Source organism: Mustela erminea, chromosome 1 (genome assembly GCF_009829155.1).
Source record: "Mustela erminea isolate mMusErm1 chromosome 1, mMusErm1.Pri, whole genome shotgun sequence".
Lineage (NCBI taxonomy): Eukaryota > Metazoa > Chordata > Mammalia > Carnivora > Mustelidae > Mustela > Mustela erminea.
The window spans coordinates 81,836,268-81,859,468 of record NC_045614.1 but is presented as its reverse complement, the minus strand read 5'-3'; the positions used below and the strand labels follow the sequence as shown (position 1 = coordinate 81,859,468).

Sequence of the window (23,201 nt, the reverse complement as noted above, 5' to 3'; positions counted from 1 at the left end):
TCTAAAGCAGCATGGAAAGCCTCCAGAGAACAAAAGTCACATAAAGTAATAATGAGCCACTTAGTTAGCCTGGCCCCATAGTAAGGGCGGAGCAATTCCACCTGGGGCAAAAACACCTGAGAATCCACACAATAAGAGCCTCCCCCAGAAGATTAGCAAGCTAAGAACAAGTTTATTGATCACATAGAACTGCAAACCTCCAGCACTAGGGGAAAATAGTATTTAGAATTCATTTTGTTTCCTCATGATTCTTTAGTCTTTCAATTTTAATTGTTTTCTATCCTTTTCAACAAGTTTCTTATTTGATCAACTCTTTGTCTTTTTAAATTTTCATCATTACAGTTACATTCTATCCTTTCATTCTATTTAATTTTATTTTTTCATATACATAAGTTTAAGTTCTGTTCAATTTTGAGATCTAGTTTTCTAACAGACTAAAACATATACAGGATCCAATGTACTGCTCTGTTCTGTTTATCTGTCTGACTATATTCTCTCTCATCTTTTTTTAATTTTAATTTTATTTATTAAAATTTTATTTTAATTCTAGAAATAAGTGATACCGTAGGGCAAAATAATATTAGGGTAATTGGGATTCCAAAAGGAGGGGAAAGGGGACAGCAGGCAGAAGATATTTCAGAGCACATTACTGTGGAGAACTTCCCTAATCTGGAGAAGGTACAGTCATTCAAGTCCAGGAGGCACAGAGAAGTCACCCAGTCAAAATCAATAAAAATAGGTCAACATTTGACATGTAATAGTGAAGCTTGCAAATCCGAGACAAAGAGAAAATTCTGGAAATAGTTTGGGACAAGAGGCCTGTAATCTAATGTAGAAACATTAGACTGGCAAAAGACCTATCCACAGACACCTGGTGGACCAGAAACGACTGGGATGATATATTCAGGTTGCTAAGTGAGAAAAAATATGCAGAGAATACTTTATCCAACAAGGCTGTCATTCAAAATCAAAGGAGAGAGAGAAAAAACTTCCAGGACAGGCAAACTAAAAGAACTTTTGATCATTAATACATCCCTGCAAGAAATATTAAAGGGGATCCTTTAAACAAAGAGCCTAAAAGTAACACAGACCAGAAAGGGACAGAGAAAATATACAGAAACAGTGACTTTATAGGTAATACAATGACACTAATTCTTATCTTTCAATAGCTACACTGAATGTAAATGGGCTAAATGACCCAATCAAAAGACATGGGGTATCAGATTGGATAAAAAGCAAGACCCATCAATATGCTGTCTGCAAGAGACTCATTTTAGACCCAAAGACACTTCCAGATTGAAAGTGAGGGAGTGGAAAATCATTGATTATGCTAATGGACATCAAAAGAAAACTGAGGTAGCAATGTTTGTTTCAGACAAAGTAAATTTTAAGCCAAAGACTGTAATAAAAGTTGATGAAGAACACTATATCATAAGTAAAGGGTCTATCCAGGAAGATCTAACAACTGTAAATATATTATGGCCTAAACATGAGAGCATCCAAGTACATAAACCAATTAATAATAAAATTAAAGAAACATATTGATAATAATACAATAATAGAAAGGGACCTTAACACCTCCCCTCACTAAAGGACAGATCATCTAAGCAGAAGATCGACAAGGAAATAAGGGCTTTGAATGACACACTGGACCAGATGGACTTCATAAATATATTTAGAGCATTCCATCCTAAAGCAAAAGACTACACATTCTCCTTGAGTGTGCATGGAACATTCTCCAATAGATCAATTCTGGGTCATATATTGGGTCTCAACTGGTACCAAAAGATTGGGATCATTCCCTGAATATTTTCAGACCACAATGCTTTGAAACTTGAACGCAATCACAAGAGGAAATTTGAAAAGGACTCAGAAAGGAGGTTAAAGAGCATCCTATTAAAGAATAAATGGATAAATCAGGAAATTCAAGAATTTAAAAAAAACACAGAAAAAAACAAAACTGAAAACACAGTGAAAACACAGCTGTTCAAAACCTTTGGGATGCAGCAAAGGTGGTCCTAAGAGGGAAGTATGTAGTATAACAAAAACAAGAAGTATGTAGTGTAACAAGTCCTAAGAAACAAGAAAGGTCTCAAATACACAACCTACCTAACACTATATATAAAGGAGCTGGAGGAAGAACAGCAAATAAAGCCTAAACCCAGTGGAAGAACAGAATTAATAAAGATTAGAGCAGGAATCAATAAGACAGAAACCAAAAGAACAGTAAAACAGATCAATGAAACTAGGAGCTGGTTCTCTGAAAGAACTAAGATCGATAACCCCCCAGCCAGACTTATCAAAAAAAAAAAAAAAAAAAGGGAAACAACCCAAATTAGTAAAATCATGAATGAAAGAGGAGATATCACAACTAACATGGAAGAAATACAAACAATTATAAGACTATATTCTGACCAACTTTATGCCAACAAATTGGGCAATCTGGAAGAAATGGATGCACTTCTAGAAATGTATAAACTGCCAGTACTGAAACAGGAAGATATAGAAAAACTTTACCCATATAGATTACCCATAAACAGCATACTCATAACCAGCAAGGAAACTAAATTGATAATCAAAAATCTCCCAAAAAGCAAGAGTCCAGGGCTGGATGGATTCCCAAGGGAACTCTACCAAGCATTTAAAGAAGAATTAAAACCTATTCTTCTGAAGATGTTTCAGAAAATAAAAAGGGAAAGAAAACTTCCAAAATCTTTCTATGAGGCCAGTATTTCCTTGGTCCCAAAATCAGACAAAGACTCTACCAAAAAGGAGAATTATAGACAACATCCCTGATGAACATGGATGCAAAAATTCTGACCAAGATATTAACCAATAGGATCCATTAGTACATCAAAAGGATTATTTACCACAACCACATGAGATTTATTCCTGGGCTAAAAGCACAGTTCAACATCTGAAAATCAATCAATGTGATACACTACATTAATAAAAGAAAGGACAAGAATCATTTGATCCTCTCAACAGATGCAGAAAAAGCATTTTACAAAGTATACACACTATCTTGATAAAACTCTTCATACTGTAGGGGTAGAGGGAACATAACTCAGTATCATAAAAACCACCTTCCTATTACCTACAGTAAATATCATTCTCAAGGGGGAAAAACTTATTTTTTCCCCTAAGGTCAGGAACATGGCAAGGATGTCCACTATCACCACTGTGCAACACAGTACTTGAAGTCCTAGCCTCAGCAATCAGACAACAAAAAGAAATAAAAGGCATCCAAATTGACAAGGAAGTAGTTAAATTTTCACTCTTCATATTTGACCTGATACCCTGTGTGGAAAACCCAAAAGAACCCATCCCAATATTGCTAAAACTCCTACAGGAACTCAGCAATATGGCAGGATATAAAATCAATGCACAGAAATCACTTGCATTTATATACACTAATAATGAGACAGAAGAAAAAGAAACTAAGGAGTAGACCTCATTTACAATAACACCAAAAACCATAACATACCTAGGAATAAACGTGACTAAAGAAGTAAAGGAAGTTTACTCCAAAAAATAAAGAAACTCATGCAAGGAACTGAGCAAGACTTAAAATGAAATCAGAGAGGAAGACAAACCATAAGATACTCTTAATCATAGGGGAAAAACTGAGAGTTGCTAGAGGGGAGGAGATTGGGGGTTAGGGTTACTTGGTGGTGGACATTAAGGAGGGCACCTGATATAATGATCATTGGGTATTATATAACACTGACAAAACACTAAGCTCTACCTCTGAAACTAACAATACACTATATGTTAATTAATTTTAAACTTAAAGGAAAAAAAATAAATCTTGTACCAACACATATAGATCAAAGAGGGTATAATGTTAAATAACTCAAACAAAGAAAGATGGTAACTTATGATTTCACTCACCTGTAGAATTTAAGAAATGAAACAAACAAAGAAAAAAAGACAAACAAACCACACTGTTAACTACAGAGAACAAACTGATGGTTGCCAAAAGGAAGACAGTTGGGAGTATGGGTGAAATAGGGGTTGGGGATGAAGAGAGGACACCTATCACTGATGAGCACTGAGTAATGTATGGAATTGTTGAATCATTATATTGCACACCTAAAAGTAATATAACACTCTATGTTAACTATACTGGAATTAAAAAAAAAATTAGAAACTTTGTAGCCAGTATAATAATTATAATGCTTTTTCTTATAATAATGCTAAGGATGATAAATAAAAATCTGCTTAAAGGTAAAACATATCATATTACCATAATATAGGGAGGCTCACCAATGACAAGATCCAAATTTTCTTATACTAAATTTTATAGTTTAAAGCAATTTTTAAATTAAATTTATTTTTTTTAATAAACATATAATGTATTTTTATCCCCAGGGGTACAGGTCTGTGAACAGCCAGGTTCACACATTACACAGCACTCAACAGAGCAAGTATAATGCAATTTAATTTGACATCTCAAATGAGGTTACTTTGGGATTTTTGTCATTCATTCCAAGATGAATCTGGAAGAATAATTAGACAATATCAATCTAGGAAATATTACATGAGCAAACGTATTAGAAAACATAATTACAAAAACAGTGTAGCTCTGGCACAAGAATGACTGAACAGATTGTTAGAACAAGAAAGACAATCCAGAAATAAGCATAAATATGAGAGGAGAAGCATTTCAGATCAGTAGGAAAATAAAATATTATCCATTTGTGCTGGTTTAACTATTAGGAAATTAAAGTAAAATTAGATTCCCCCCCATCTAACAAACTAGGTTTTGAAAAAATCCTTTCCTAAGCAAAAAAAGGTATCTAAATTATTTTCTGTATGTTAAAGAAAACACCATCAACAAGTTTAGAAGCCCATAATTAACTGGGGGATTTATTTATAATATCTATAGTCTAAAAAGTCTCAGTGACCTTAATGTATACACTTAACATATCACTTAGAAAGAGAACTCAAATGGTGCTGAGTGGCTCTGCGGGTTAAAGCCTCTGTCTTCAGCTCAGGTCATGATCCCAGGGTCCTGGGATTGAGCCCCACATAGGGCTCTCTGCTCAGTGGGCAGCCAGCTTCCTCCTCTCTCTCTGCCTGCTTCTCTGCCTACTTGTGATCTCCATCTGTCAAATAAATAAATAAAATCTTAAAAAAAAAAAAAAAGAAAGAGAACTCAAGAGGCTCTTGCAGAAACAAATGCAAGAAGAAGGAATGGAAAGGAGTAATACACATTTCAAAACTTTTAAATCTATTACTAGCAATCATAACTGTGCAAATTAAAGAAGTAATGTACATTGTGCTCATTCAACTGGCAAATGCATATTTTACATATTTAATTTTATTTCCCCACATAAACAGTGCCCCCTCCACTGAGAACAGCCTTCTGAAGTATTTAAAAACCTTTATCAAGTGTATTAGGTCTGTGAGTTTTCTTTGACTTAGCAAGATTCTTCCATGCTTATAACAAGGTTATTTACTTTTCTATTTCCTCAAATCTTTAACTATAAAATATATATCATTTCCTAAATACACAATTATCTTTATCATATAAGCAAAAATACAATAAGCAGGAGGAAGGAGTCAAGATGGTGGAGAAGTAGCAGGCTGAGACTACATCAGGTAGCAGGAGATCAGCTAGATAGCTTACCTAAAGATTGCAAACACCTGCAAATCCATCGGCAGATCGAAGAGAAGAACAGCAATTCTAGAAACAGAAAAACAACCACTTTCTGAAAGGGAGGAGTGGCGGAGAAGTGAATCCAAAGCGACGGGAAGATAGACTGCGGGGGGAGGGGCCGGCTCCTGGCAAATGGTGGAGCAAGGGAGCACTAAAGGACTTTTAAAAGTCTGTACCGCTAAGGACAACGCTCCAGAGGCTAAAACGCGGTGAAGCCCATGCAGGGTCAGTGTGGCCCAAGGTCCCGCGGGGTCACAAAAGGATCAGGGGTGTCTGAGTGTCATAGAGCTTGCAGGTATTGGAACGGGAAGCTGGCTACAGAGACAGAGCTGAGGAGTGAGCTCTCAGCTCAGGGATACCTTGAACCAGTCACAGGCTGGGGGAGCTCAGAGCGCGGCCAGAGGCCAGGGAGACAGGAGTGACTGGGCACTATTCTCTGAGGGCGCACTGAGGAGTGGGGACCCGAGCTCTCGGCTACTCCAGGCTGGAGATTGGGAGGGCGCCATCCTCATTCCCATCCTCTGGAACTCTACAGAAAGTGCTCAGGGAACCAAGCTCCCGAAAGCAAACCCAGGTGGATTGCTTAGCCCGGCCCCTGGTAAGGGCGGACAATTCTTTCTGGGGCAAAGACACATGAGAATCACTACAAAAGGCCCCTCCTCCAGAAGATCAACAAGAAATCCAGCCAGGACCAAGTTCACCAACCAAGGAGTGCAGGTTCAATACCAAGGAGAGCAGCGGAATTCCAAAGGAGAAGAAAGCAAAGCACGGAATTCATGGCTTTCTCCCCATGATTCTTCAGTCTTGCAGTTAATTTAATTTTTTTTTCAATTTTTTGAATTGAAAATTCAAAAAATTTTTCTTCTGCTGTTAATTTTTCTTAACTTTTACCCTTTTCTTCTTTAACATTTTTTAACTAGTTTATCTAATACATATATTTTTTTGTTTTTTACATTTTTTTAAATTTGTTTTCTATTTTTAATTGTTTCTCTTTTTTTTTCTGAACCTCTTTTTATCCCCTTTCCCCCCCGCCCCCACAATTTAGGGTCTCTTCTGATTTGGTTAAAGCGTATTTTCCTGGGGTCTTGGCCACACGTTTAGTATTTTACTTGCTCCTTCATATACTCTTATCTGGACAAAATGACAAGACAGAAAAATTCACCATTAAAAAAAAAAAAAAAGAGGCAGTACCAAAGGCTAGAGACCTAATCAATACTTACATTGGTAATATGTCAGATCTAGAGTTCAGAATGACGATTCTCAAAGTTCTAGCCGGGCTCAAAAAAGGCATGGAAGATAGTAGAGAGACCCTCTTGGGAGATATAAAAGCCCTCTCTGGAGAAATAAAAGAACTAAAATCTAACCAAGTTGAAATCAAAAAAGTTATTAATGAGGTGCAATCAAAAATGGAGGCTCTCACTGCTGGGACAAATAAGGCAGAAGAAAGAACTAGTGATACAAAAGACCAAATGACAGAGAATAAAGAAGATGAGCAAAAGAGGGACAAATAGTTACTGGACCACAAGGGAAGAATTCGAGAGATAGGTGACACCATAAGATGAAACAACATTAGAATAATTGGGATTCCAGAAGAAGAAGAAAGAGAGAGGGGAGCAGAAAGTGAATTGGAGAGAATTTCCCTAATATGGTAAAGGGAACAAGCATCAAAATCCAAGAGGTGCAGAGAACCCCCCCTCAAAATCAACAAGTATAGGTCCACACCCCGTCACCTAATATTAAAATTTACAAGTCTTAGTGACAAAGAGAAAATCCTGAAAGCAGCCCGGGAAAAGAAATCTGTAACATACAATGGTGAAAATATTAGATTGGCAGGAGACTTATCCACAGAGACCTGGCAGGCCAGAAAGAGCTGGCATGATATATTCAGAGCATTTAATAAGAAAAACATGCAGCCAAGAATACTATATTCAGTTAGGCTATCATTGAAAATAGAAGGAGAGATAAAAAACCCTCCAGGACAAAGAAAAACTGAAAGAATTTGCAAACACCAAACCAGCTCTACAGAAAATATTGAAAGGGGTCCTCTAAGCAAAGAGAGAGCCTAAAAGTAGTAGATCAGAAAGGAACAGAGACAATACACAGTAACAGTCACCTTACAGGCAATACAATGGCACTAAATTCATATCTCTCAATAGTTACCCTGAATGTGAATGGGCTAAATACCCCAATCAAAAGATGCAGGGTATCAGAATGGATAAAAAAACAAAACCCATCTATATGTTTCCTACAAGAAACTCATTTTAGACCCAAAGACACCTCCAGATTTAAGTGAGGGGGTGGAAAACAATTTACCATGCTAATGGACATCAGAAGAAAGCAGGGGTTGCAATCCTTATATCAGATCAATTAGATTTTAAGCCAAAGACTATAATAAGAGATGAGGAAGGACATTTTATCATACTCAAAGGGTTTGTCCAACAAGAAGATCTAACAATTTTAAATATCTATGCCCCTAACATGGGAGCAGCCAACTATATAAACCAATTAATAACAAAATCAAAGAAAAACATTAACAATAATACAATAATAGTAGGGGACTTTAACACTCCCCTCACTGAAATGGACAGATCATCGAAACAAAAGATCAACAAGGAAATAAAGCCCTTACATGACACACTGGACCAGATGGACATCACAGATATATTCAGAACTTTTCATCCCAAAGCAACAGAATACACATTCTTCTCTAGTGCACATGGAACATTCTCCAGAATAGATCACACCCTGGGTGCTAAATCAGGTCTCAACTGGTATCAAAAGGCTGGGATCATTCCCTGCATATTTTCAGACCACAAGGCTCTGAAGCTAGAAATCAATCACAAGAGGACATTTGGAAAGAACCCAAATACATGGAGACTAAACAGCATCCTTCTAAAGAATGAATGGGTCAACCAGGAAATTACAGAATTGAAAAAATTCACAAAACAAATGATAATGAAAACACAATGGTTCAAAATCTGTGGGACACAACAAAGGCAGTCCTGAGAGGAAAATATATAGCGGTACAAGCCTTTCTCAAGAAACAAGAAAGGTCTCAAGTACACAACCTGACACTACACCAAAAGGAGCTGGAGAAAGAACAAGAAAGAAACCCTAAAACCAGCAGGAGAAGAGAAATCATAAAGATCAGAGCAGAAATCAATGAAATAGAAACCAAAAAAATCAATAGAACAAATCAACGAAACTAGGAGCTGGTTCTTTGAAAGAATTAATAAGATTGATAAACTCCTGGCCAGACTTATCAAAAAGAAAAGAGAAAGGACCCAAATAAATAAAATCATGAATGAAAGAGGAGAGATCACAACTAACACCAAAGAAATACAAACAATTATAAGAACATACTATGAGCAACTCTACACCAACAAATTTGACAAACTGGAAGAAATGGATGCATTCCTAGAGACATATAAACTACCACGACTGAACCAGGCAGAAATAGAAAACTTGAACAGACCAGACCCATAATGAGTAAGGAGATTGAAACAGTCATCGAAAATTTCCAAACAAACAAAATCCCAGGGCCAGACATCTCCCCAGTGGAATTCTACCAAACATTTAAAGCTAATTCCTATTCCTATTCTCCTGAAACTGTTCCAAAAAATAGAAATGGAAGGAAAACTTCCAAACTCATTTTATGAGGCCAGCATCACCTTGATCCCAAAACCAAACAAGGATCCCATCACAAAAGAGAACTACAGACCAATATCCTTGATGAACACAGATGCAAAAATTCTCACTAAAATACTAGCCAATAGGATTCAACAGTACATTAAAAGGATTATTCACCACGACCAAGTGGGATTTATTCCAGGGCTGCAAGGTTGGTTCAACCTCTGCAAATCAATCAATGTGATACAACACATTAATAAAAGAAAGAACAAGAACCATATGATGCTCTTAATAGATGCTCAAAAAGCATTTGACAAAGTACAGCATCCCTTCCTGATCAAAACTCTTCAAAGTGTAGGGATAGAGGGCACATACCTCAATATTATGAAAGCCATCTATGAAAAACCCACCGCAAATATCGTTCTCAATGGAGAAAAACTGATAGCTTTTTCACTAAGCTCAGGAACACAGCAGGGATGTTCATTATCACCACTGCTATTCAACATAGTATTAGAAGTCCTAGCCTCAGCAATCAGACAACAAAAGGAAATTAAAGGCATCCAAACCATCAAAGAAGAAGTCAAACTATCACTCTTCGCAGATGATATAATACTATATGTGGAAAACCCAAAAGACTCCACTCCAAAACTGCTAGAACTTGTACAGGAATTCAGTAAAGTGTCAGGATATAAAAAGAATGCACAGAAATCAGTTGCATTTCTCTACACCAACAAGACAGAAGAAAGAGAAATTAAGGCGTCAATCCCATTTACAATTGCACCCCAAACCATAAGATACCTAGGAATAAACCTAACCAAAGAGGCTAAGACTCTATACTCAGAAAACTATAAAGTAGTCATGAAAGAAATTGAGGAAGACACAAAGAAATGGAAAAATGTTCCATGCTCCTGGATTGGAAGAACAAATATTGTGAAAATGTCTATGCTACCTAAAGCCATCTACACATTTAAGGCAATTTCTATCAAAATACCATCCATTTTTTTCAAAGAAATGGAACAAATAATCCTAAAATTTATATGGAACCAAAGACCTCGAATAGCCAAAGGAATATTGAAAAAGAAAGCCAACGTTGGCGGCATCACAATTCTGGACTTCAAGCTCTATTACAAAGCTGTCATTATCAAGACAGCATGGTACTGGCACAAAAACCGACACATAGATCAATGGAACAGAATAGAGAGCCCAGAAATAGACCCTCAACTCTATGGTCAACTAATCTTCGACAAAGCAGGAAAGAATGTCCAATGGAAAAAAGACAGCCTCTTCAATAAATGGTGTTGGGAAAATTACACAGCCACATGCAGAAAAATGAAATTGGACCATTTCCTTATACCACACACGAAAATAGACTCAAAATGGATGAAGGACCTCAATGTGAGAAAGGATTCCATCAAAATCCTTGAGGAGAACACAGGCAGCAACCTCTTCGACCTCAGCCGCAGCAATGTCTTCTTAGGAACATCACCAAAGGCAAGGGAAGCAAGGGCAAAAATGAGCTATTGGGATTTCATCAAGATCAAAAGCTTTTGCACAGCAAAGGAAACAGTTAACAAAACCAAAAGACAACTGACAGAATGGGAGAAGGTATTTGCAAATGACATATCAGATAAAGGGCTAGTGTCCAAAATCTATAAAGAACTTAGCAAACTCAACACCCAAAGAACAAATAATCCAATCAAGAAATGGGCAGAAGACATGAACAGACATTTCTGCAAAGAAGACATCCAGATGGCCAACAGACACATGAAAAAGTGCTCCACATCACTCGGCATCAGGGAAATACAAATCAAAACCACAATGAGATATCATCTCACAACAGTCAGAATAGCTAAAATTAACAAGTCAGGAAATGACAGATGTGGGCAAGGATATGGAGAAAGGGGAACCCTCCTACACTGTTGGTGGGAATGCAAGCTGGAGCAGCCACTCTGGAAAACAGCATGGAGGTTCCTCACAATGTTGAAAATAGAACTGCCCTATGACCCAGCAATTGCACTACTGGGTATTTACCCTAAAGATACAAATGTAGTGATCCAAAGGGGCACGTGCACCCGAATGTTTATAGGAGCAACGTCCACAATAGCCAAATTATGGAAAGAACCTGGATGTCCGTCAACAGATGAATGGATAAAGAAGATGTGTATATATACACGATGGAATACTATGCAGCCATCAAAAGAAATGAAATCTTGCCATTTGTGACGACATGGATGGAACTAGAGGGTATCATGCTTAGTGAAATAAGCCAATCGGAGAAAGACAACTATCATATGATCTCTCTGATATGAGGAAGTGGAGATGCAACATGGGGGGGTTAAGGGGGTAGGAGAAGAATGAATGGAACAAGATGGGATTGGGAGGGAGACAAACCATAAGTGACTCTTAATCTCACAAAACAAACTGAGGGTTGCTGGGGGGAGGGGGTTTGGGAGAAGGGGGTGAGATTATGGACATCGGGGAGGGTATGTGCTTTGGTGAGTTCTGTGAAGTGTGTAAACCTGGCAATTCACAGACCTGTACCCCTGGGGATAAAAATACATTATATGTCTATTAAAATTAATTAATTAATTAATTAATTAGGAGCATACAATAAGCAAAAACAAATTCTGTAATCACCAATGCCCTGAGGCAAATCAATGCTGACTCTGACTCTATAACATGGAAGATTTTCTCCCACAAAATGGAAATTATCAGACTGTTTTTAAAACCTCTATTTTCTCTTTCCTTTATATAATGTGAGCATCAATAAATAGACATGCATAATGTTGTTTTATTTATATTTCATCTTGTAGATATGAAATAATTTATCTATATACCTCATTTTTCAGAGTATTTGTAACATTTTTTTCTTATTCTCAGTAATTATAATTTTTGTAAACTTTTATTTATTTATTTAAAAATATTTCTTACCAAAATTGTCTTGTCAAAGGGTTTTGGGCGCATATTGCCAATTAGTTGCCAAAATGGTGATCTCCTTTAGACTCCTACATGCCTATCTTCAGTCTTTAAAAATATTATAACATCACACTTATTTGTAACCAATAAGTTAAAAAAAATTGATATTTCCTTATCCATTTCATGTTCGTTCCCTTGAGAAGTCATAAGATTTTTCTTTATAAAGGTGTTTACTTATTTATTTGACAGGGAGAGAGAGAGCACAAGCAGAGGGAGCAGCAGGCAGAAGGAGAAGTAGGATCCCCACTGAGCATGGAGCCTGATATAGGACTCGACCCCAGGACCCTGGAATCATGACCTGAGCTGAAGGCAGCCACTTAATCCACTGAGTCCCTCAGGCATCCCAAGAAGTCATAAGATTCTATATGCACGTTTACTACTAGTTTCTATTTATTTTCCTGAGAGTTTCAATTTTACATCCTTAACTCAGTTTTGTTTTTTATTTTTTGTTTCCTAATTGGGGCTCAGGTTTACCTTATTGATCAGCAGGAAGGCTTCCATTATTAATAAATATCTTCCCAGTTTATCGCAACTAGTTTTTATGCTTTATCGGTTACATATGAACTCTGCTAATAGGGAAGCTTTTGATTATTGCCATGTAATGTTTAGTAATCACAAAATAGGAATTTATCAATCTTTGCTTTGAGTTTCCGTTCACAGGGTCAGATTTCAGATAATTATTCCCCAGCTGAACTGTATATTTCTATATTTTCTTTGATTTAGAATATATGTGGGTATAAGTCATGAGGTAGCAATATAATATATACAATATATAATTTATAATATTTCCTTCTTTCTACAAATGAAATGTCATATAACCTTTACTGTTATTATTGTTTGTAGTGTGGTAGTTGTCTTGATAAATGATTAGCCTATTGTCTTTTAAGACCATATTTCTATAACCAATATTTCCACTTGCCATCTTTATATACATATTCATTCCACTAATATTTAATAACTATCATTTGTAACATCAATTCCTGTCACTTATCTTGGACTTATTTTTTGACCAGTCAAAAACAGTGCCATCTTCATGGGGTTTACATTTCCTTAGTGAAGACAGACTTAACACAAGTAAATACCAATGACACTTTTTGTGATCTGGAAGAGTTAAAGAATGGGTTCATATGGACAAAGAATATTATTCAGATCAAAAAAGATTTCTTTGAGAAAAAGTTATCCAACACCTGAGATCTCAGGTGTTCTCCAGTCAGAAGGAAGAATAAAATTCCTGGGGTAGAAGAAACAGTGATGTATTTCAAGAACACACAGAAGACTCAGGAGATTGAAATGCCATGACCTCAATAGGCTTCCTCCCAGTTTCTAAAGGCAATTTCCATATGATAGTCAATAGGCTTCTTAGCACCACCAGGGGAAAACTTGTGTCTGTATTTTCAATCTCTTTTGACAAACTCCTTGGCTCAGCTTCTATCTGTGCTCATGTCTTCTGTCCCTTAATAGAATTTTTCAGTTCTACACTCTGAATATGAACATATTCCATTCCTTTACATTTTTCAAATTAAAACACCACCAGACACTACCACTCTCAGAAATGATACAAAGCCACTAACATCTTTCAGTTATCACAACACACCTCTCCGTATTTTGTCCAATTGCACAATATGTCTTAAATTTTCTTCTCCCTTAACTGGAATTGTATTGTCATTTCCCCTTCTATCTCCCTGGTGACTTCTCTCCTGTCTCCTCTACTCTTATGACCTTCTATTATGCTCTCGTTTTCAGTGTAGGTTTTTTCTAGGATTTCAGATGCAATTCTCGTCTATGTGCAGTCTACATATTCTAAGAGACTCATATATGTTGGAGATGAAGGAAGATAAAGAACGCTTCCACCCTGCCCAGCATCTGAGCAAAAGATGTGAAGATGGAGTCCTATCAATCTCTCCTCCCAAACCCCTTTAAATCTATTTCACCCTTTACACTCACACTGCTATCTTCTCAGTTCATACTGTCTCCCTCTGCACTCTGGACTACTGCAGCCATTTCCCCTTCCAGTCTTCTTTTCTGTAGTGCTAACTTCAAATTTCTCAGTCAGTCACTCCTCTCTTTAAACTCTTCTATGACTTACATGTACGCGCAGTATAAAGTCAAACTCTTCCCTGATCTGGTCTTATTCTGCTTCTCAGCCCTGTTTCTCATCACTAACTGATGCTTCATTAATACGGAGGAACCTGTGAATCAACATGTAAAGATATTTGTTCATATTTCTAAGATCTCTACAAATGTTATTTCTCTGAACAAAATATCCACACTGTATGTTTTTTCCTCCCAAATTTCTATTCATCTTTCTAGATGATGTTAAGGTATAGCATCTTCAGGAAAGGCATCCAAATATCCCTCCAATCCCCAAAAGAATGAATTACTTGTCCTGAATTTTGCTCGCAATTTATATATTGTATTAATCACTATGTACCTGCCTATTTATAATCACATATCTATGTAAATTGATCTTCTTTTCTAGACAGTGAATCTTATAAAGACTGAAACATATATCTCCTAATAGAGTAACTGAGTGGAGAATAGAACTGTTGTAATACTGACTCTAATTCTTACCAGGCTTGAATCAGAGAACTGATTTGAAAAGCTAAAAAAATACAAATTTCCTGGTGATCATTTCAAGAACACATACTTTGGTACCAACTCACTTTCTTTTGATGTTTGCAAAAGAAAAATCAGGTCAGCAAATACTACAAAATATTTTACATTATATTTAATCTTTTTTAATTAGTTGAGGCTAATTTAAGAGTAAAATAGTTATCTTCTTGAAGGAAAGGTATTAAAGAGACTCAATGCTAAATGTTTCCTGCAGAAGTACAACAGGATGTCAAATAAACTAATGAGTTTGTGGCTCAGGTAAAGGTTTACTCTTTCTAACTAAAGCAGATTATTTTTAGTCTGTCTAGGAAAAACTTTGCCAAAGAAAGTTAATTAGAATAATTTGTTTTTCAAGCCTCGGGGTCTACTACTGCAAACAAGCTATAAATGTTGGAGGTAACATTTGCTCTAAAAGGGAGGGGGCATACAAAAGAATTGCTAATGCAGCCACATTTGTCTAACATTCAATTAGGAAGGGTAAGAGAAAAAAGAATACTGCTCAATTTTCTCAAGTCAGAATTTGTGAATATTTAAATGGAGCTTGGTTCAAAAGTAAGTTGGGAAACAAATAATTTTCTTGCTATTTTGGAAGAGATTCACAAAATACTCTGTATAGTATCATGAAAAATATTTTGCTTTTACAACTGGACAGAACTCAAAATATTTCCCCACCTAAAAGGCATCGAAGAACAGACGTAAACTACTTTGACTGACTGTAGAAGTTCTCAACTTTTTTGGTCTCAAGACTCCTTTATACTTCTAAAAATTATTGAAAATTTCTTGAGATGTCTGGCTGCCTCTCAGTGGAGCATGCAACTCTTGATCTTGGGGTTGTGAAGTTTGAGCCCCACATTGGATGTGGAGATTACTTAAAAATTTTTTTAAAAAATTTAAGATTTTATTTATTTATCTGACAGAGAGAGAGAGATCACAAGTAGGCAGAGAGCCAGGCTGGGGGGTGGGGTAGGGGGGAAGCAGGCTCCCTGCTGAGCAGAGAGCCTGATGTGGGGATCCATCCCAGGACCCTGAGATCATAACTTGAGCTGAAGGCAGGGGCTTTACCCGCTGAGCCACCCAGGCACCCATAAAAATAAATTCTTTAAAAGAACTATTGAAAATATGAAAAAATCTTTATTTACCAAAACAAAAGTAAAATCAGGAAGAAAGGTAGCACTGTTTTAGAATTATTTCAGTTTTTTGGGGGGGTACTCAATCTGTTATAATGTATTGCTCTGCTTTAAATATGCAAAGAAAAACCTGTCTCCTAAAGACATATGATTGGACAAGAAAGGAGTCTTTAAAGTCTTTCTAAAGAATTGTGGAGATTATTCTTTGATACTACGATAAAGCTCAACATGAATAGTTTGTAAAGCTTAGTTGCTATATGGTTTCTGAAATATTATCAATAAAGTATTATAAATCATCCATCTTACACTTCAGTAAATCCCTCATGCATGATTTTATAACATACATAGGTCATTTAGAAAATATTGGATTACTGAATTATATTGTGCTTCCAAATTTGGGTGCATTTCAATGTAGTGTGTGTGTGTGTGTGTGTGTGTGTGTGTGAGTGTGTGTGTGTTTAAATATCATTTATTAAAATTACAACTGAATTCATCAGCAAAACCATTAAGAATAAGGAAACTAATTCATGGTAGCACATTCAAGATTTCCAAAATTCTAATTTTTCCTTGAAAGTTTGAATTTTATCATTGGCAGAAAATACTGAGAGTTAGTTTCCTTGAAATGATAAGTTCACTTCATTCTTATAATTACCAATGTATGAATAATCATAGTTTGTCCGTTGTTCTTTCAAGTACAATTGGTACTCCATGATAAAAGCTGCTAGGTTAGCCTGCAATTCAAACAGTCACACCGGACTTGTTCTGGAGAGAACTGTCATATTCCAATATGTAGAAATATTTTATATGTACTTCCAGAGGTTTTTATAACTAGAATATTAAAAAGATGAGTATAGTTATTTTTTGAGGTTTAATAAAAGAAATGTTTTATTGCTCATAGAAGAATTTCTTAAACTAGAACATTTTTAGGGCATTAAACATATTCTGTATAACACCATAATGATGGATACATGTCCTTCATTACACATTTTTCCAAACCAAGAGCATATATAACATCAAGAGTGAACAATAATATAAACTATGGACTTTGTGTAATTCTGATGCACCAGTGTAGGTTCACCAATTATAACAATTGTACCACTATGTTGGGGGATGTTGGTAATGGGAGAAGTCTATGCATGTGTGAGGGCAGGAGGTATATGGAAAATCTCTGAACCTTCCCCTGAATTCTACTATGAACCCAAAACTGCTCTAAAAACTAAAGTCTTAATAATATATTTTTTTAAATGTTTGCACATAACATGAAGAACCCAATGACCACTAATACAGTTGGTGTTACTGCCTTGATTTGTACAAAGTGCCAGCATTTTTACCACTGTTGCTTTGTTCACTACCAGTGGAAGCATCAACACAGTGAGAAAAGCCAAATAAGAATCATGATTTTATTATGAAAACTGTTTTTCCTTCTCATGCTCTCTGAATGAGAATTATCAACCTTCTACTTACCTACTTTTGAGAACCTCAGAACCCACATAAAAGAGAGAAAGGTTGTTCTGACATAAAAGGATAGTAAAGGAAACAGAGAAATTCAATGTGTAAAAGAGATAAGCACCTAGTATGTACAATTAACCATACAAAGACATAATTAGTCAGGTTATTTTCAATGTGCTCCACTCTAAGTAGTAAGTTATTCAAATACATTTCATTCAGGCTTTCTTTGCTAATATAGACTTTAATGGAAAATTAAATTATATTCTAATTAAAAGTTGTGATTATTGTATCCAATAAATGAATATTACATTAGAATTGATTTTGATAGGTTATAAATCATTTTGTAATCTCTTGTAGGAAGAATAAAATGAGTATAAATTTGAAAGCTAGATATTTTAGGATTTCTATTTAATTCTGAACAAGGTTTCATTAGCAAAATGGTTATAAATCTGCTTGTTGTCAAAAGGAAGCAATTCTACTTAACATAATAAATATCTTCTTATTCTATATAAAAATGCTAATCCAACTATAAATTTTTGGTTATGGCTTTAATTTTAAACATAAAATGTGATATATCTATTGCTTATCAACTTCAAAATTATAGCCAGATTTTTAATTCTAAAGAAACATGTTTTTACCAATTTTTCTGTGGAAATAATTTTTAGTGAAGCAATGTGTTTAATAAATCTAATTATTATGCTATTATTTCAAAATTACATTAAATCATTTATTATGGAATCCTTCAGAAATTCAAGAAATTAAAGTGGCATTTTAATGTGATTTCAATGAGGATAATTATTTGATTAATATGTATAAGAAGTAAATTGCACTTACTTTAAACAACAATGTTTCTCAGAAATATCTATTTATCTATTTCTATATCTACCTCTCTACCTGTATACTATTACTTTCTGCACTTCCACAATCCTCTAAAAGCAAAAGGGTAAGAACTTGGACATATTTAAGTAGTTGGAGATGAGAGAGAGAACTGGCTAGAGAGGCTGCCACAACATAGTTTAAGATGAGGTCGAAAATGGCACAGTAAAATATTAGGAAAACAACTGGCCCATCCCAAAGAGAGGTGATCATATTTAGGACATGGATTTATAATGCAAAGTGGTATGCAAACACACTGGGTGATATTTGGTTTAATAAGATGTGGTTAAATTAGCTCAGTAAGGCCCATGCAATCAGCATGCAAAATATTTTCAGAGGAACAGATGAGGATGTATAAGCACTCCAGGAGTTAATATTGTTAAAAATAATACTAATAATTGAGTAAATGAATGTGTTAGATTTGTCCCTCCAAAAACTTTCACCATTCCTCACTCTGAGATGAGGGAGCCTGGGAGCCAGAATTGTATGGTCTGCTCCAACGGGCCTCTTGCTTTCTGACTGGGCTGATCAAAAGTGTGTGGAGGGAAGGTTGTCAAGGAAACTTGAGGGTAGAGAAAGTGAGGCTGAAATATTCAATTGCCTCCACCATGTTGCTTCAAGTTTGCTGTGTTCATCAATCAAAAGATATAGTATATGTCTGTGGTCATCTTCTCACAGGGTTCTCTTTAAGTTTCTGAAACTAACCCTCCAGTCCCCTATCAAGTCTAAGGGTGGCAATATCCTTCAAGCCTTGTGATGCATCTGATCCCCTGATGATTTATCTCAACCTTGCTCTTTTCATTAAACTCTCTATAATTACCCTATTTGAGAGTGTCACATATACAAACTCTGAAGAATAAATGGATCCATTATTTTACTTTAAAAAATTCCAGTAAATTGTCATATATAATATTTAAAAATAGTATTCTGAGCTTGTTCAAGTTGGCAATGTAGAAAGATCCTGAACTCATCTCCTCCCACAGAGGAGTCTATAGTTACAAATGGAACAATTTTCTCAAAATAACCTAAAATCTGGTCTCGAGACAACCACATATTGGATAAACAGAAAACATCATCAAAGCAGGTAAAGCTTGGATATATTCTCACCATATACCCCACATCAAATGCAATGACCCATGAGCTAGAGGGAACTCAAAAACTGGAGCTTCCCCCTGGGAAATGAGAAGTTGAAACCCAACATGAGGCATCCCAACTTTTAAGACACACACTTGAGAGATGAGCACCCAAAACATCTAATTTTGAAAACCAATGATACTCACTTCCCAAGACCCACAAGACTCTACAGATCTGCGAAAATGTTCTTAAAGTGCTCACGCATTTAGCATGTGTTATATGGTGTTATATGGAAGTATGGAATCACCATAATGTACACCTGTAACTAATAGAACCCTGTATATTAACTAATTGGAATTAAAATAAAAACTTAAAAAGTGTTTCAACTCCCCCCCTCCAAAAAAAAGATCTCATACACTTAAACTCACCTATTCCAGGGCCCATCCCAGAGAGAGGGGATCATAACCAGATTTAAAGTGAATAAGGAATCAGTCTGAAGGAGAGGCATGTAATTTAACACACATACCGAAGAGTTTGTTAGAACACTCTCCAGGGACAGACTGGTGGGTGCCATCTTTTTATGCTTCACTAGCTGTACTCCAGAGTACCAGTGTCACCTTGAAGAGAGCTTTTGCATGAGTCTGGTGCCCCAATTTTAACAGCTACCCCCTGGCACATATTACTGTATCACCTCTATCTGGTGGCCAGCAGGCTTAATCTTGTAACCTACAGGACTATATATATTTGCATACACTTTTTTTAAAGTATTTGTATACTTTTAAAAGCTATTGCCTAAAGATAAATCTAGGAGCTGAGATCCTCCCTGCTGGGATACTGACAAGTCTTGGCCTCAACTACTTGGAACTCTTAAAAACAGAATATGATGCTTGAACAAAGCACAAAGCTTTGAGAGACAACCGAGAGTATAGGAAGGTTTGAACAACAAGTTTCACCTCCTACACAAGGCTACTACTTCAAAACTTGAGAGAGGTGGTTTCACCTACTGTATAGAAACTAGCACAGAGCTAAGGTAAAATGAGGAAACAAGGGGTATGTTCCCAATGAAAGAACAAAATAAAATTTCAGAAAAAAACTAATAAAATGGAGATAAGTGATTTACCTTATAAAAGTTCAAAGTAATGGTCATAAAGGTGCTCATTAAACTGGGAAAAAAAATGGAGGAACAAAATGAGAACTCCAACAATGAGATGGAACATGTAGGAAAGCACCAAATATAAGTCACGGAGCTAAAGAATAAAATAACTGAACTGAAAAATGCACTAGAGAGATTAAAAAACAGACTAGGTGAAGCACAATATAAGATCAGTCAACTCAAAGACAAGGCAGTAGAATTCACCAAATCAAAGCAGCAAAAAGAAAAAAGGTGAAAAAAGGATAGGTTAAGAAACTATGGACAACATCAGAGAGACTAACATTTGCATCACAGACCTTTGTACCAGAAGAAGAGAGAAAGAAAGGGGTAGAAATTTTATTTGAGGAAATAATAACTGAAAACTTCTCTAACCTGGAGAAGTAAACGGACATTCAGATCCAAGAAGCAAAGAGGCTTCCAAATAAGTGGAACCCAAAGAAACCCACACCAACACACATTATAATTAAAATGTCAAATTTAAAGGCAAGGGGAGAATCTGAAAAGCATCAAGAGAAAAGCAACTTGTTACATACAGAGAAACCACCATAAGACTAACAGCAGATGTTTTAGCATAAATATTCAGGCCAGACAGGAATAAGATATAGTCAAAGTGCTGAATATAAAACATTTCAAACCAAGAATATGCTACCCAGCAAAATTATCATTCAGAAGTGAAGAAAAGATAAATTTTCCAGACAAGCTAAAGCTAAAGGAGTTCTTCACAACTAAACTGGCCTTACACAAAACAAACTGTGCTAATTAGTTATAAGAATATATATGAAATGATATATCTGACTGCAAAGCTAAATTTGTAGTAAAAGTAGTAGGTTAACCACTTATAAAGCTAACATAAAGATTAAAAGACAAAAGTAGTAAAAAATATGATTACAATAATCACTGAAGGGATGCACAAGATAAAAGATGTAAATGTGATATCGAAAACAAAACACGGCAATGAAGAAATAATGTTGAGTTTTATGATATGATCAAACTTAAGATGTTACCAACTTAAAATAGACTGTTAGAGAAACCTTATTATATGTAAGCCTCACATAATTGCAAAGCAATAACCTATAGCAAATACACAAAAGACAGAGAAAGGAAAGTAAGTGCATCACTAGAGAAAGTAATCACCACAAAAGAAAAAAGCATGAGAAGAAAGGAACAGAGAGGAACTACAAAAACAGCAAGCAATTAACAAAATGTCAAAGAGCACATACCTATCAATAATTACTTTAAATCAAATGCTCCAATCAAAACACATAAGGTGGCTGAACGAACATAAAATAAGACTTACCTGTGTGCTGCCTACAAGGGATTCACTTTAAATGCAAGGACGCACACAACTAAAAGTAAAAAGATGGAAAAAGATACTCCATGCAAATGGAAACCACTTATTAATACTACTAATACTGCAGACACTATGAGAGAGACATCTATAAAAATCTTCCAAGAGATGCATGGAGTGATCAATGTGTACGAAAAAAGACTAGGACCCAAAAACAGTCTTTGGAGGAAGTTTGCCAGATTATGTTATGATAAATCCAAACATTCAGATAATATTTTCCATAATTTCATCCTTCATTTTAATAATAATAGAGATAAATAAATATGTAAGTACTTTAGAAACATGAATTTTCAGTTGGACTTGTATTTACTTTTTAGTTGTTGCAAAGTATAACAGAAGATGATTTCTGTTTTTGCATTTTAACATAAGAACAACAGAAAATCACTGGCAGGGGCATCTGGGTGGCTCAGTGAGTTAAAGCCTCTGCCTTCGGCTCAGGTCATAACCCCAGGGTCCTGGGATCAGAGCCCTGCATTGGGCTCTTGCTCAGCAGGAAACCTGCTTCCTCCTCTTTCTCTGCTTGCTTCTCTGCCTACTTGTGATCTCTGTCATATAAATAAATAAAATCTTTAAAAAAAAAAAAAAAAAAGAAAGAAAGAAAAGCCAATCACTGGCAGCTTTAATTAAGGGTACTCCTTCAGAGTCTCAATTTAGAGTCTGAATTTTTGTGTGCAAATCCTGATTTGCCCAAAATTTCTGAGCTTTCATTTCCTCATTTAAAAGGGGGGAAAAGGTTGCACCAATTACCTATATACACTTTTGTCTTGAGGTGACAGAGGGGAAAAAGAAGATAATTGAAGTACAAGTAATTACTTACACTCAACATTCCCACAAACTGCCATTTCATATTTAAAATACGCAAACTGAAGCTCTTAACCACCCCCAGCATGTTCCTCCAGTCTTGTCCGTCTCAGAAAATGGCAGAAATAGTCACCTAGGTTCACATGTCTACAAATCAGTGTTAGCCCCCGCCCCCAAACCTACATCCAATATCCAATACATGAACAGGCACAGCCAGGCCTTCTTTCAATAGACATCTCTTACTACAATGACATCTCAACACCTCCAGTGGCATCATCACAGTTCTAGGCTCCATCTTCTCTCACTTATCCTCCTGCAGCAAGCGCTAATGGATCTCCTCGATCCCATTCTTGGCTCCCTTACTACTGTCGATTCTGTCCAGAACAGTCAGAATGTCCCTTCCTGATTAAAAATCCAATTCCATTACAGCACAGATCAATGCTTTCTAATGACTTCTCATCATACCCAAGACCATCCCTCTGACCCAGT

At 36.0% G+C, this 23,201-nt stretch overlaps 1 protein-coding gene across 1 annotated transcript in view; it reads right to left on the bottom strand.

Moving 5' to 3' along the window:
* ZNF385D (zinc finger protein 385D) overlaps positions 1 to 23,201 on the bottom strand; it is a 914,313-nt gene that overhangs the window by 776,569 nt on the left and 114,543 nt on the right. The gene's annotated exons all lie outside the window — the stretch shown is intronic.